This window comes from Megalobrama amblycephala, linkage group LG15 (assembly GCF_018812025.1).
Source record: "Megalobrama amblycephala isolate DHTTF-2021 linkage group LG15, ASM1881202v1, whole genome shotgun sequence".
NCBI lineage: Eukaryota > Metazoa > Chordata > Actinopteri > Cypriniformes > Xenocyprididae > Megalobrama > Megalobrama amblycephala.
Window position 1 is genome coordinate 3,707,125 of NC_063058.1, and position 12,744 is coordinate 3,719,868.

At 34.8% G+C, this 12,744-nt stretch overlaps 1 long non-coding RNA gene across 3 annotated transcripts; it reads left to right on the top strand.

The window, feature by feature from the left end:
• Positions 1 to 5,343: 5,343 nt before the first annotated feature.
• Positions 5,344 to 10,009, top strand: LOC125246678. Of its 3 annotated transcripts, none has more exons than XR_007179930.1 (6): positions 5,344 to 6,566; positions 6,779 to 6,900; positions 7,098 to 7,157; positions 7,245 to 7,389; positions 7,729 to 7,788; positions 7,969 to 10,009. It is a non-coding gene; the product is annotated as an uncharacterized LOC125246678 (long non-coding RNA). The 3 variants fall into 3 exon arrangements; XR_007179931.1 differs by having other exon boundaries at positions 7,278 to 7,389; XR_007179932.1 differs by having other exon boundaries at positions 6,782 to 6,900.
• Positions 10,010 to 12,744: the final 2,735 nt, after the last annotated feature.

The window sequence follows — 12,744 nt, forward strand, 5'->3', positions numbered from 1 at the left end:
TTCCGTCGTTACCAATAGAGTTCAATGGGACTTACGACCATGGTTCACCAACGATGCTTTCGGGAAACGCACCCCAGAACAGGTAACATCTGGCCACATTGTAAAGCTTTATAAAAAAATAACTATTCAGAACAGGTAACATCTGGCCACATTGTAAAGGTTTATAAAAAAAAATAACTATTCAGAACAGGTAACATCTGGCCACATTGTAAAGCTTTATAAAAAAAATAACTATTCAGAACATCTGGCCACATTGTAAAGGTTTATAAAAAAAATAACTATTCAGAACAGGTAACATCTGGCCACATTGTAAAAGTTTATAAAAAAATAACTATTCAGAACAAGTAACATCTGGCCACATTGTAAAGGTTTATAAAAAAAATAACTATTCAGAACAGGTAACATCTGGCCACATTGTAAAAGTTTATAAAAAATAACTATTCAGAACATCTGGCCACATTGTAAAGGTTTATAAAAAATAAAAAAAAAACTATTCAGAACAGGTAACATCTGGCCACATTGTAAAGCTTTATTAAAAAAATAACTATTCAGAACATCTGGCCACATTGTAAAGCTTTATAAAAAAAATAACTATTCAGAACATCTGGTCACATTGTAAAGGTTTATAAAAAAAATAACTATTCAGAACATCTGGCCACATTGTAAAGCTTTATAAAAAAAATAACTATTCAGAACATCTGGCCACATTGTAAAGCTTTATTAAAATAACTATTCAGAACATCTGGCCACATTGTAAAGCTTTATAAAAATAACTATTCAGAACATCTGGCCACATTGTAAAGGTTTATAAAAAAATAACTATTCAGAACAGGTAACATCTGGCCACATTGTAAAGCTTTAAAAAAAAAAAAAAAAAAAAAAAGAACTATTCAGAACATCTGGACACATTGTAAAGGTTTATAAAAAATAATTATTCAGAACATCTGGTCACATTGTAAAGGATTATAAAAAATAATTATTCAGAACATCTGGTCACATTGTAAAGGATTATAAAAAATAATTATTCAGAACATCTGGTCACATTGTAAAGGATTATAAAAAATAATTATTCAGAACATCTGGTCACATTGTAAAGGATTATAAAAAATAATTATTCAGAACAGGTAACATCTGGCCACATTGTAAAGGTTTATAAAAAATAATTATTCAGAACATCTGGTCACATTGTAAAGGATTATAAAAAAAATAACTATTCAGAACAGGTAACATCTAGCCACATTGTAAAGGTTTATAAAAAAAATAATAATAATAACTATTCAGAACAGGAAACATCTGGCCACATTGTAAAGGTTTATAAAAATAACTATTCAGAACAGGTAACATCTGGCCACATTGTAAAGGTTTATAAAAAATAAAAAAAAACTATTCAGAACAGGTAACATCTGGCCACATTGTAAAAGTTTATAAAAAATAACTATTCAGAACATCTGGTCACATTGTAAAGGTTTATAAAAAATAACTATTCAGAAAAGGTAACATCTGGCCACATTGTAAAGGTTTATAAAAAAATAACTATTCAGAACAGGTAACATCTGGCCACATTGTAAAGGTTTATAAAAAAATAACTATTCAGAGCAGGTAACATCTGGCCAAATTGTAAAGCTTTATAAAAAAAAAAAAAAACTATTCAGAACATCTGGCCACATTGTAAAGCTTTATAAAAATAACTATTCAGAACATCTGGCCACATTGTAAAGGTTTATAAAAAAATAACTATTCAGAACATCTGGCCACATTGTAAAGCTTTATTAAAAAATAACTATTCAGAACATCTGGCCACATTGTAAAGGTTTATAAAAAATAACTATTCAGAACAGGTAACATCTGGCCACATTGTAAAGGTTTATAAAAAAATAACTATTCAGAACAGGTAACATCTGGCCACATTGTAAAGCTTTATAAAAAAAAAAAAAAAAAAAAAAAAAAAAAAACTATTCAGAACATCTGGACACATTGTAAAGGTTTATAAAAAATAATTATTCAGAACATCTGGTCACATTGTAAAGGATTATAAAAAATAATTATTCAGAACATCTGGTCACATTGTAAAGGATTATAAAAAATAATTATTCAGAACAGGTAACATCTGGCCACATTGTAAAGGTTTATAAAAAATAATTATTCAGAACATCTGGTCACATTGTAAAGGATTATAAAAAAAAATAACTATTCAGAACAGGTAACATCTAGCCACATTGTAAAGGTTTATAAAAAAAAAAAAAAATAACTATTCAGAACATCTGGTCACATTGTAAAGCTTTATAAAAAAAATAACTATTCAGAACATCTGGCCACATTGTAAAGCTTTATAAAAAAATAACTATTCAGAACATCTGGCCACATTGTAAAGCTTTATAAAAATATAACTATTCAGAACATCTGGTCACATTGTAAAGGTTTATAAAAAAAAAAATAATAATAACTATTCAGAACAGGAAACATCTGGCCACATTGTAAAGGTTTATAAAAAATAACTATTCAGAACAGGTAACATCTGGCCACATTGTAAAGTTTTATAAATAAAAAATAATAATAATAATAATAATAATAATAATAATAAATATAGCTGCAAGCAGCAATTACGGGGCCAAGCAAAAAAGGGCACAAGCAAGCCAGCCAACATGGCTGGGAGCATTAGGACCAACTGCAACAGTGAGCAATTAAAGACCTATTACGATCATTTTAAGGCAAAAGAGCTGGAAAAATGATATATACAGTCAAGTAATAAAGATTTAACTGGTTTATCACTTTTCGACCAATAGGTGGTGCTGTGACCAAATTGAATGTGGTTATGGTCAGAGTGAGGTGACAATGACACTCACTAAGGATATGACTCCCGATGAAAATAAGTCAACCAGATCAAAAGTTATAAAGCATATGAAAAAAATACAGTAGGTGGCGCTGGTTTGAAACTTCTCAGGCTCCTTCAGGGACCTTGTGCTGATGACCCATACCAGAGTTTCACAACAATACGCTAATGTGTTCATAAAATACAGCATTTTAAAACAAGATTTAAAATTCAAAATGGCCGACAATGGCCAAAATGGCTGATATGGGAAAATTGGATATCATTCGACTCGGCATGATGCCCCGAATCTGAAAAAGACCAAACTTTATGATTTTTGGACAAACCTATTTGAAGCTATAAGCAAAAATAATGGCTATTATTGGCTTTTTTGTATCTCCAGACCAGTAGGTGGCGTTATGCGACAAAACTCAAGCATGTAGGCTCTGGTCTTGCTTGGGATGATTATGTATGAAGGTTTGGTCTGAATATGATAAAGCATTGCAGAGATACAGCCATGAGTCCAAATTGGGTGCTCTGCGTTAAATTAATTTCCGTGTTATTTGAGAATGGTTTGAGTTTACTGAAAAGCTTTTGATAACTTTTTGCCAGAATGGTCTGAAGATGATCTGATCTGATTTTCATGACAATCAAATGAAGCATCTAGGACAAGTTCGAAAAAGCAGGTTTTTCGCAAAATTCAACATGGCGGACAAGACCATAAGTCGAAACCTAGCATGTTTGGTATCATTGGACTCAGCAGGGATTCAGGAGTCTAAGATCATGACTATTTTGAAAATAAGTTCGACCACACTCATAGTGATAAGCATTTGAATATTTGATTTTACCACTAGGTGGCGCTGGTGCGAAACTTCTCAGGCTCGTTCAGGGCATCGTACTGATGACCCATACCGAGTTTTGTGATGATATGCTAATGTGTTCGTAAAATACAGCATTTTTGCACAAAATTCAAAATGGCCGACGACCAAAATGGCTGATATGGTAATAATGGTTATCATTCGACTCGGCATGATGCCCCTGAATCTAACAAGACCAAAGTTATGATTTTTGGACAAACCTATCTGAAGCTGCAAGCAAAAATAACCATTTTTTTGTATATCCAAACCAGTAGGTGGCGCTGCGCCAAAACTCAGCATGTAGGCTCTGGTCTTGCTTGGGATGATATGTATGAACTTTGGTCTGAATATGATAAAGCATTGCAGAGATACAGCCATGAGCCCAAATTGGGTGCTCTACGTTAAATTAATTTGCGTGTTATTTGAGAATGGTTTGATTTACCCAAAAGCCTTTGATAACTTTTTGCCAGAATGGACTGAAGATGATCTGGTTTGATTTTCATGACAATCAAATGAAGCGTCTAGGACGAGTTCGAAAAAGTAGGTTTTTCGCAAAATTCAACATGGCGGACAAACCATATTTCGAAACCTAACATGTTTGGTATCATTGGACTCAGCAGGGATTCAGGAGTCTAAGGACATGACTCTTTTGAAAACAAGTCGACCACAGTCAAAGTGATAAGCATTTGAATATTTGATTTTACCACTAGGTGGCGCTGGTGCGAAACTTCTCAGGCTGGTTCAGGGCATCATGCTGATGACCCATACCGAGTTTTGTGACGATACGCTGATGCGTTCATAAAATACAGCATTTTAGCACAAAATTCAAAATGGCCGACGGCCAAAATGGCTGATATGGTAATAATGGTTATCATTCGACTCGGCATGATACCCTGAATCTGACGTGACCAAATTTATGATTTCTGGACAAACCATTCAGAAGTTATTAGCCAAAATAGCCATTTTTCGTATCTCCGGACCAGTAGGTGGCACTGCACTGAAACACTGCATGTTGGCTTAAGTCATGCTTGTGATGACATGTATGAAGTTTGGTCAAAATACGATAAATCTTTTTGGAGATATAGCCTTAAGTGTGATTTTGCGAGCTTTCGGTCGAATTCATTTGTGCCCTATTCGAGAACGGATGGATCTATCGAAAAGCTTTTGATAACTTTTTGCAGTCATGGTCTGAAGATGATCTGGTCCAATTTTTGTGAAAATCGGAGTAACGCCCTAGGAGGAGTTCGAAAAAGTAGGTTTTTCAGAAAATTCAAAATGGCGGGAAAATTTTCATGACGGAAAATGACGTCATATAGTGCAATCGATTCGTCTTGACCCAAGGAATCAGAGGAAAAAAGAATTTTGTTTCTAGCCCATATGGTTCAAAAGTTATTAAGCATAAACAGAAGTGCAACTTTGGACAGCTGGTGGCGCTAGAGGGATTGAGTTAGAGACTCCAAATTGGCTATGGACACAGTTCAGACTGTCCTCTAACTGTGTGCCAAATTTCACAACTTTTTACCATACGGTTCTATGGGCTGCCATAGACTCCAAGAGCGGAAGAATAATAATAATAAGAAAACAATAACAATAACAATAGGTGCCTAGCACCTTCGGTGCTTGGCCCCTAAATATAGCTGCAAGCAGCAATTACGGGGCCAAGCAAAAAAGGGACAACAAGCCAGCCAACATGGCTGGGAGCATTAGGCCAACTGCAACAGTGAGCAATTAAAGACCTATTACGATCATTTAAGGCAAAAGAGTTGGAAAATGATATATACAGTCAGTAATAAAGATTTACTGGTTTATCACTTTCGACCAATAGGTGGCGCTGTGACCAAATGAATATGGTTTGGTCAGAGTGAGGTGACAATGACACTCACTATGGATATGACTCCCGAAAAAATAAGTCAACCAGATCAAAAGTTATAAGCATATGAAAAAAATACAGTAGGTGGCGCTGGTTTGGACTCTTTCAGGGCCTTGTGCTGATGACCCATACAGAGTTTCGAAACAATACACTAATGTGTTCACAAAATACAGCATTTTAAAACAAGATTTAAAATGTCCGATGGCCAAAATGGCCGACATGGGAAAATGGATATCATTCGACTCTGCATGATGCCCCGAATTGAAAAAGACCAACTTTATCATTTTTGGACAAACCTATTTGAAGCTATAAGCAAAAATAATGGCTATATTGGCTTTTTTGTATCTCCAGACCAGTAGGTGGCGTTATGGCAAAACTCAGCATGTAGGCTCTGGTCTTGCTTGGGATGATATGTATGAGGTTTCGTCTGAATATGATAAAGCATTGCAGAGATACAGCCATAGTGTGTTCTGATGTGTTTTCTTGGTTTGCCATTTTGATCATTTGTGTCAGGTTTACTTTGTCATAATCTCTATGTATTAAAACTCCTTAGTTTATTCATTTCATTGTTACTAATTGTTTTACTTAGTTTAGTTTCATTTCATTTTGCTTTGGTTTCTGTTGGTATTGGCTACACCTTGGCTCCTTGTTATATTGGCTCTACTCTAGCCTGTCACTTGGGTCCCACATCCAGACTCCACCTAACTGTGTCATCCTCCTGGCTCCATAATGGACTTCCGAACCATTGGCAATGTATGCATCCTCCAATGTTCAAACAGCTTCCCTAGGGTCCTTCATCTGTCCAGCTTCTCCATTATCATCCACTCGAAATGGCATCTTCTTGGTTTGCACATCTTCCAACTGCACCTTGACCCTCAGATCCACCAGCATCACCTTGCTTCTCTAACATTTGGGCTTCATCTTGGTGTCTAGTGTTCCTGACTCCATCTTCAATTGTTGTCTCCCTGGCTATGCATTACTCTGCACCAATTAAGGCTCCACAATGGTTCTTCATCTGTCTTGCTCCATCAAGGTATCTCAATTACTATTGAATATTTCCTTTTTTTCCCCTGTTTTTTTTTGATCAAAGATTTGATGTTAACAAATTGAGTTTTTATAAATGACTATGTCTGCGCTATCCAATCCTTTAGCTACATTAAAGTCCTCCATGTATTCAGTTTTGACATCTTTATCGCTTCCACTTGTTCCAGCTCAGTTCATGTTTACATTTGCCTTTAAATCCAGCAGCATCAGACTGGTGCTCCAGATCTCTGGCTCTCTCTTGGTCTTCAGCCTTCCTGATTCCACCTTGGTCTTCCATTTTCTCAACTTCACCGTGATTTGCACTGCCTAAGTCTCCAATTTTGGTATCTATTTGTATAACTTCATCAAAATATCTCAGTCTGCCATATTTACTGAACAAACTATCTTCTGAAACACTTGATATAAATACATTTATTGTTTGTTAATACCGTTTTGCATATGTTTTTAATTTATATGTTAAACTTCCTAACATCACATAAAACCAGAGTAAACAACAACATTTTGTTGCATTGTGTTGTAGGACTATGCAGACACTACATGTCATCTGTCACCTTCTAGTTCTACCAGAAAGACTCAGGAGGTAAGATAAAGAAACAATGTAATTTATTATTAATCAGCAAGCAAAATATCACAAAATAAGGTTCTTTGGTGTAAACCCTGTCTGTAGCTGACATCCTGACTTTGCGTTTCCTGCCTGAAGATGAAGGCAGGGGCATAGCCGATCCCTAAAAAATATGGACAGCAACCATCCTAATAATGGAGGGCAGGATGGAGGGGAAGGTTGGCGTTAGCATCTGCAAACTCAGACATGTGTAAGTACTGATGTTTTATAGTCCAAGTGTTAGATAATGATTTGTTACATCTGAACTAGTAAATATAACATAACATTTGAGTAATTACGACAAAACTTGTGCAACAGCTTCCTTTTACAAAAGTGCGTTTGCTTGCATCCTCCTTTCATTTGGCTTCACTGAGGTCCTCCATCATTCCAGATTTAAGTTTGTACTTTCCACCAACTCCACCTTGGTCTGGAAATATTCCAGCTACACCTAGGTCCTCTGGTGCAGCATTAACTCTCTACTTGTTCAACCGTCTAACTACATATTGGTCTCTAGTTTGCATGACTCCACATTGGTCTTTTGTCTTTCCAGCTTCACCTGGTTTGCACCACCTACTCCACCTTGAGTCTGCATTTCTATAGCTCCATGAAGGTATCCCACTCTGCCATTCTTTCTCAAAAAAACAAAACAAACATTCATACTTACAAAGACTTGCTGTGAGGAAACTATTATTCATAAATGCTTTTTTGTCATATGCATATTATTTGTTGATATTCTTAATATTGCATACAACTACAATAACCAACAGAAATTTATTCTTTTGTGTTGTAGGACTATGAGCACACGACATATCATCTGTCAACATCTACTTTGCAACACTAGACGGTGCCTGCAGACTTTAACTGTTTGGCACCAATGTAGCCCTTTATCTCTCATACTCCACTATTGTTGTCATGTGTCCTAATTCTGCCTTGGTGTTTCTTTTTGTGTTTCTGAACTGGTCTGGACTACTTAAGGATCTCCTTTGTTTTGCATTCTCTTTGGCTCCATTAAGGCATCTCACTGTTCCATTTTGCTGTTGCGTATTTTCTACTGTGTTATCATCTGTTTGTTTGTTTGTTTCTTTGTTTGCCTATTATGCTCTATGTCTGGTTTATTTCATTGTTATTACTATATATTTATTCTCTTTTTTGATTCCTTATCAATGTATGTAATTAATAATACATTTTTTTATATTTTCTTTATTAGTCTGTTTTCATTCATTGAAACAATTTCTAAATACAGAAGTGCTACGTATTGTTAATAAATTCTATTAATTGTCATAATTTTTGCAATAAATGAAAAGCTTTTATTTATTTCTTTATTTATTTATTTATTTATTATGATTATTATGATTATCATGTATTGCTGATTGCCTGTTTTGCAGCCAGTACTACAGCTAGTCTGATTTTTCTTACTATCTAGTACTATCTAAGCAAGTACAATATATATTTCTGTCTGTGATAGGCAGCATTACACTGTGCATTTATCTTAGCCATCCTCCATCCCAGTATCACATTTCTAGATATGCTACAGACGTCTTTTGCTGTTAACCACTGTCACCTCCTTTCTTATGGAGCAACTAGTTTTGCATTAGCAGCTGTTTCCTTTCTGTGTTTTCCTGGTGTAGTAGAGCAGATCTATGTACTTGCAGATCTACTCTGCCAAAACCAAACCTATTTACATCTGCACAACAACTACTTAATAAAATGTTTCCACTTATTCTGAGAATTGACATGCCTTAAGTTTGTTTTTGTTTTTTACCTTTGAATATTTTTTACTCTTTTCGTAATTTAATATTCATTGGACTGAACTGTTGTTAGACTAGTACCTACAATAACAGGAGTCTTTAATAAAATTAAATATATGATATATTTACTGTTTTACCCGTTATTGATGTATGGTAATATTTAGTTGAATGCTTTTCATAGTTTATTTTAATGTTCATCTTCTACCTTAGGTGTTTGTGGTGCACATATTGTAAAGCTGCCTACTCCACTTTAATCATTGATGTATTTGACATTAAACAAAATACAAAGAAACCAAAAAGAAGTGGTTTGATATTTTCTGATTAAAAATATATATCTTTCAAGCAATTTTCAGAGTTTCTGTTTTTCTAAAAATGCACAAACATTTTTTCTATATTATCCAACTAACCTACGCTACATAATATTAAAACTTTTCTCTGACAAGTACCAGAGCTAGGTTACTAATGTTTTGTTAATAGTGGTCCAACTACCAAAGATGAATTAAACCCCTAATGAGTATAACTTGCAAATCCTATCAGCCATTTTTTAATTACAGAATAAAAACTGTTATATTAATGTTACTTACTAGAGGTAGTCACATCAAAAAAAATCTTTTAAGCTTAATGTTTTTTTGTTTTTTTTAGAATATATAAATAAGTTTCCATCCATTTAAGTGCATATAAAATTGCATATATGTAATTGATTTGAGTATAGTGTCCTCTCCATCAAATTTATCAAATGTTGATAAATCATTACATGTTTAACCTTTATAAAACATAGTAAAACATATTTTTTAATTCGCCAGACATGATTGAATATATTGCTATCCATTTAAAATGAATAGACACTTTTTTGTTTCAACATAATATATATTAGACATGAAAATGCTCTATTAAAACATAAATAGTTGTAATTCAAGAATGCTTTGAAATATAGACCAATGGTTCTTGTTCGAAAGAACACACTTGTCAAATTATTTTAGAAGTGAAATAAATGATAAAAGTTAAATAAAATAACTTATAGAAGTCTAAGTTCTGAAAATGAAAATGTAAAAATACAATTGCTTATCTTTTATAATATTCTATTGCAATCATGTTTTACTCTTAAACTGCAAGAATGAAAAAAACAAAAAACACCATTCTAAATTTTAGGTTGAAATATTTCAACAATTAGCTTTCAGTAACATTTTGTTTGGGTGCAATACCAAACTTTTTTTAGTAGATGACACTCAGGCTCCATATCTGACGATTTAAGGCTGCCTCAAGTCAACTCACCTTAACAATACAGTAAAGTTATACATTTTGATCAGTTCATTGTTAATTTCACTTCCTGCTATTATATTATTTCATGATATGTATAAAGCTGTTCTGCAGAAAAAAGTTATGTTATACTTCAGCTCTGTTCAGTTCTTATTCAGTAGACTCAGTGCATTTAGATAATACCAATAATACTAAAAAATATAAGGGGTCCTCAATCAAGCTAGTCATAGAATAAAAACAATGGACAAAAAAAATTATGAAAAGCAGATAAACCAGGCAACATAGCTGAAATCATCAAACTAATAGCAACAGTGTGCAATTAAAGACCTATTTAAGTCATTTTAAGCAAAAGAGCTGAAAATCATCACTCTGTTATATTTATAAATTCATAAAGATTTACTGGTTATCAATTTTCTACAATACATGGCGCTATTACCACATTCATGGTGGTGCTGGCTTGAAACTTGAACAGCTTCTTCAAGGCATTGTGCTGATGACCCATACTGAGTTTCGTAACAATTCGCTAATGCGTTCATAAAATACAGCATTTTTGCACAAATTTCAGAATGGCCAATAAAGGAAATTGGATATCATTTGACTCGGCATGCATTAGACCAGCTGCAACAGTGAGCAATTAAAGACCTATTACGATCATTTAAGGCAAAAGAGTTGAAAAATGATATATACAGTCAATAATAAAGATTTAATGGTTTATCACTTTGACTAATATGTGGTGCTGTGACCAAATTAATGTGGTATGGTCAGAGTGAGGTAACAATGACACTCGCTAAGGATATGACTCCCGTGAAAATAAGTCAACCAGATCAAAAGTTATAAGCATATGAAAAAAAAACAACTAGGTGGCGCTGGTTTGAAAGTGCTCAGGCTCCTTCGGGACCATGTGCTGATGACCCATACCGAGTTTCGTAACAATATGCTAATGCGTTCATAAAATACAGCATTTTTGCACAAAATTAAAAATGGCCGACAGCCAAAATGGCTGCTATGGGAAAATTGGATATTATTCGACTCGGCATGATGCCCCTAATCTAACAAGACCAAATTTATGCTTTTTGGACAAACATATCTGAAGCTATAAGCAAAAATAATGGCTATTTTGGCTTTTTTGAATCTCCAGACCAGTAGGTGGCGTTGCGACGAAACTCATCATGTAGGCTCTGGTCTTGCTTGGGATGATTTGTACGAAGTTTGGTGTAAATATGATAAATCATTGCAGAGATACAGCCATGAGTCCAAACTGAGTGCTCTGCGTTAAATTAATTTGCGTGTTTTTTGATAATGGTTGAGTTTATCAAAAAGCTTTTGATAACTTTTTGCCAGAATGGTCTGAAGATGATCTGGTTCAATTTTCATGATAGTCAGACCAACAGCCTAGGACGAGTTCGAAAAAGTAAGTTTTTCGCAAAATTCAAAATGGCGGACAAACCATAAGTCGAAACCTAGCATGTTTGGTATCGTTAGACTCAGCAGGGATTCAGAAGTCTAATTTCATGACTCTTTTGAAAATAAGTTGACCACACCCATATTGATAAGCATTTGAATATTTAATTTTACCACTAGGTGGCGCTGGTGCAAAACTTCTTAGGCTCGTTCAGGGCATCGTGCTGAAGACCCATACCGAGTTTTGTGACGATATGCTAATGCGTTCATAAAATACAGCATTTTAGCACAAAATTCAAAATGGCCGACGGCCAAAATGGCTGATATGGTAATAATGGATATCATTCAACTCGGAATGATGCCCCAAATCTGACATGACCACATTTATGATTTATGGCCAAACCATTCAGAAGTTATTAGCATAAATAGCCATTTTTCATATCTCAGGACCAGTAGGTGGCACTGCGCCGAAACACTGCATGTTGCCTCAAGTCATGCTTGTGATGACATGTACAAAGATTGGTCAGAATACGATAAATCGTTTTGGAGATATAGCCTCAAGTCTGATTTTGCGAGCTCTTCGTCGAATTCATTTGTGCCCTATTCGAGAACGGATGGATCTATCGAAAAGCTTTTGATAACTTTTTGCAGTCATGGTCTGAAGATGATCTGGTCCAATTTTTGTGAAAATCGGAGTAACGGCCTAGGAGGAGTTCGAAAAAGTAGGTTTTTCGGAAAATTCAAAATGGCGGGAAAATTTTCATGACGGAAAATGACGTCATATAGTGCAATCGATTCGTCTTGAGCCAAGGAATCAGAGGAAAAAAGAATTTTGTTTCTAGCCCATACGGTTCAAAAGTTATTAGCATAAACAGAAGTGCAACTTTGGACAGCTGGTGGCGCTAGAGGGATTCAGTTAGAGACTCCAAATTGGCTATGGACACAGTTCAGACTGTCCTCTAACTGTGTGCCAAATTTCACAACTTTTTACCATACGGTTCTATGGGCTGCCATAGACTCCAAGAGCGGAAGAATAATAATAATAAATATAGCTGCAAGCAGCAATTACGGGGCCAAGCAAAAAAGGCACAGCAAGCCAGCCAAGATGGCTGGGAGCATCAGACCAGCTGCAACAGTAAGCAATTAAAGACCTATTAGGA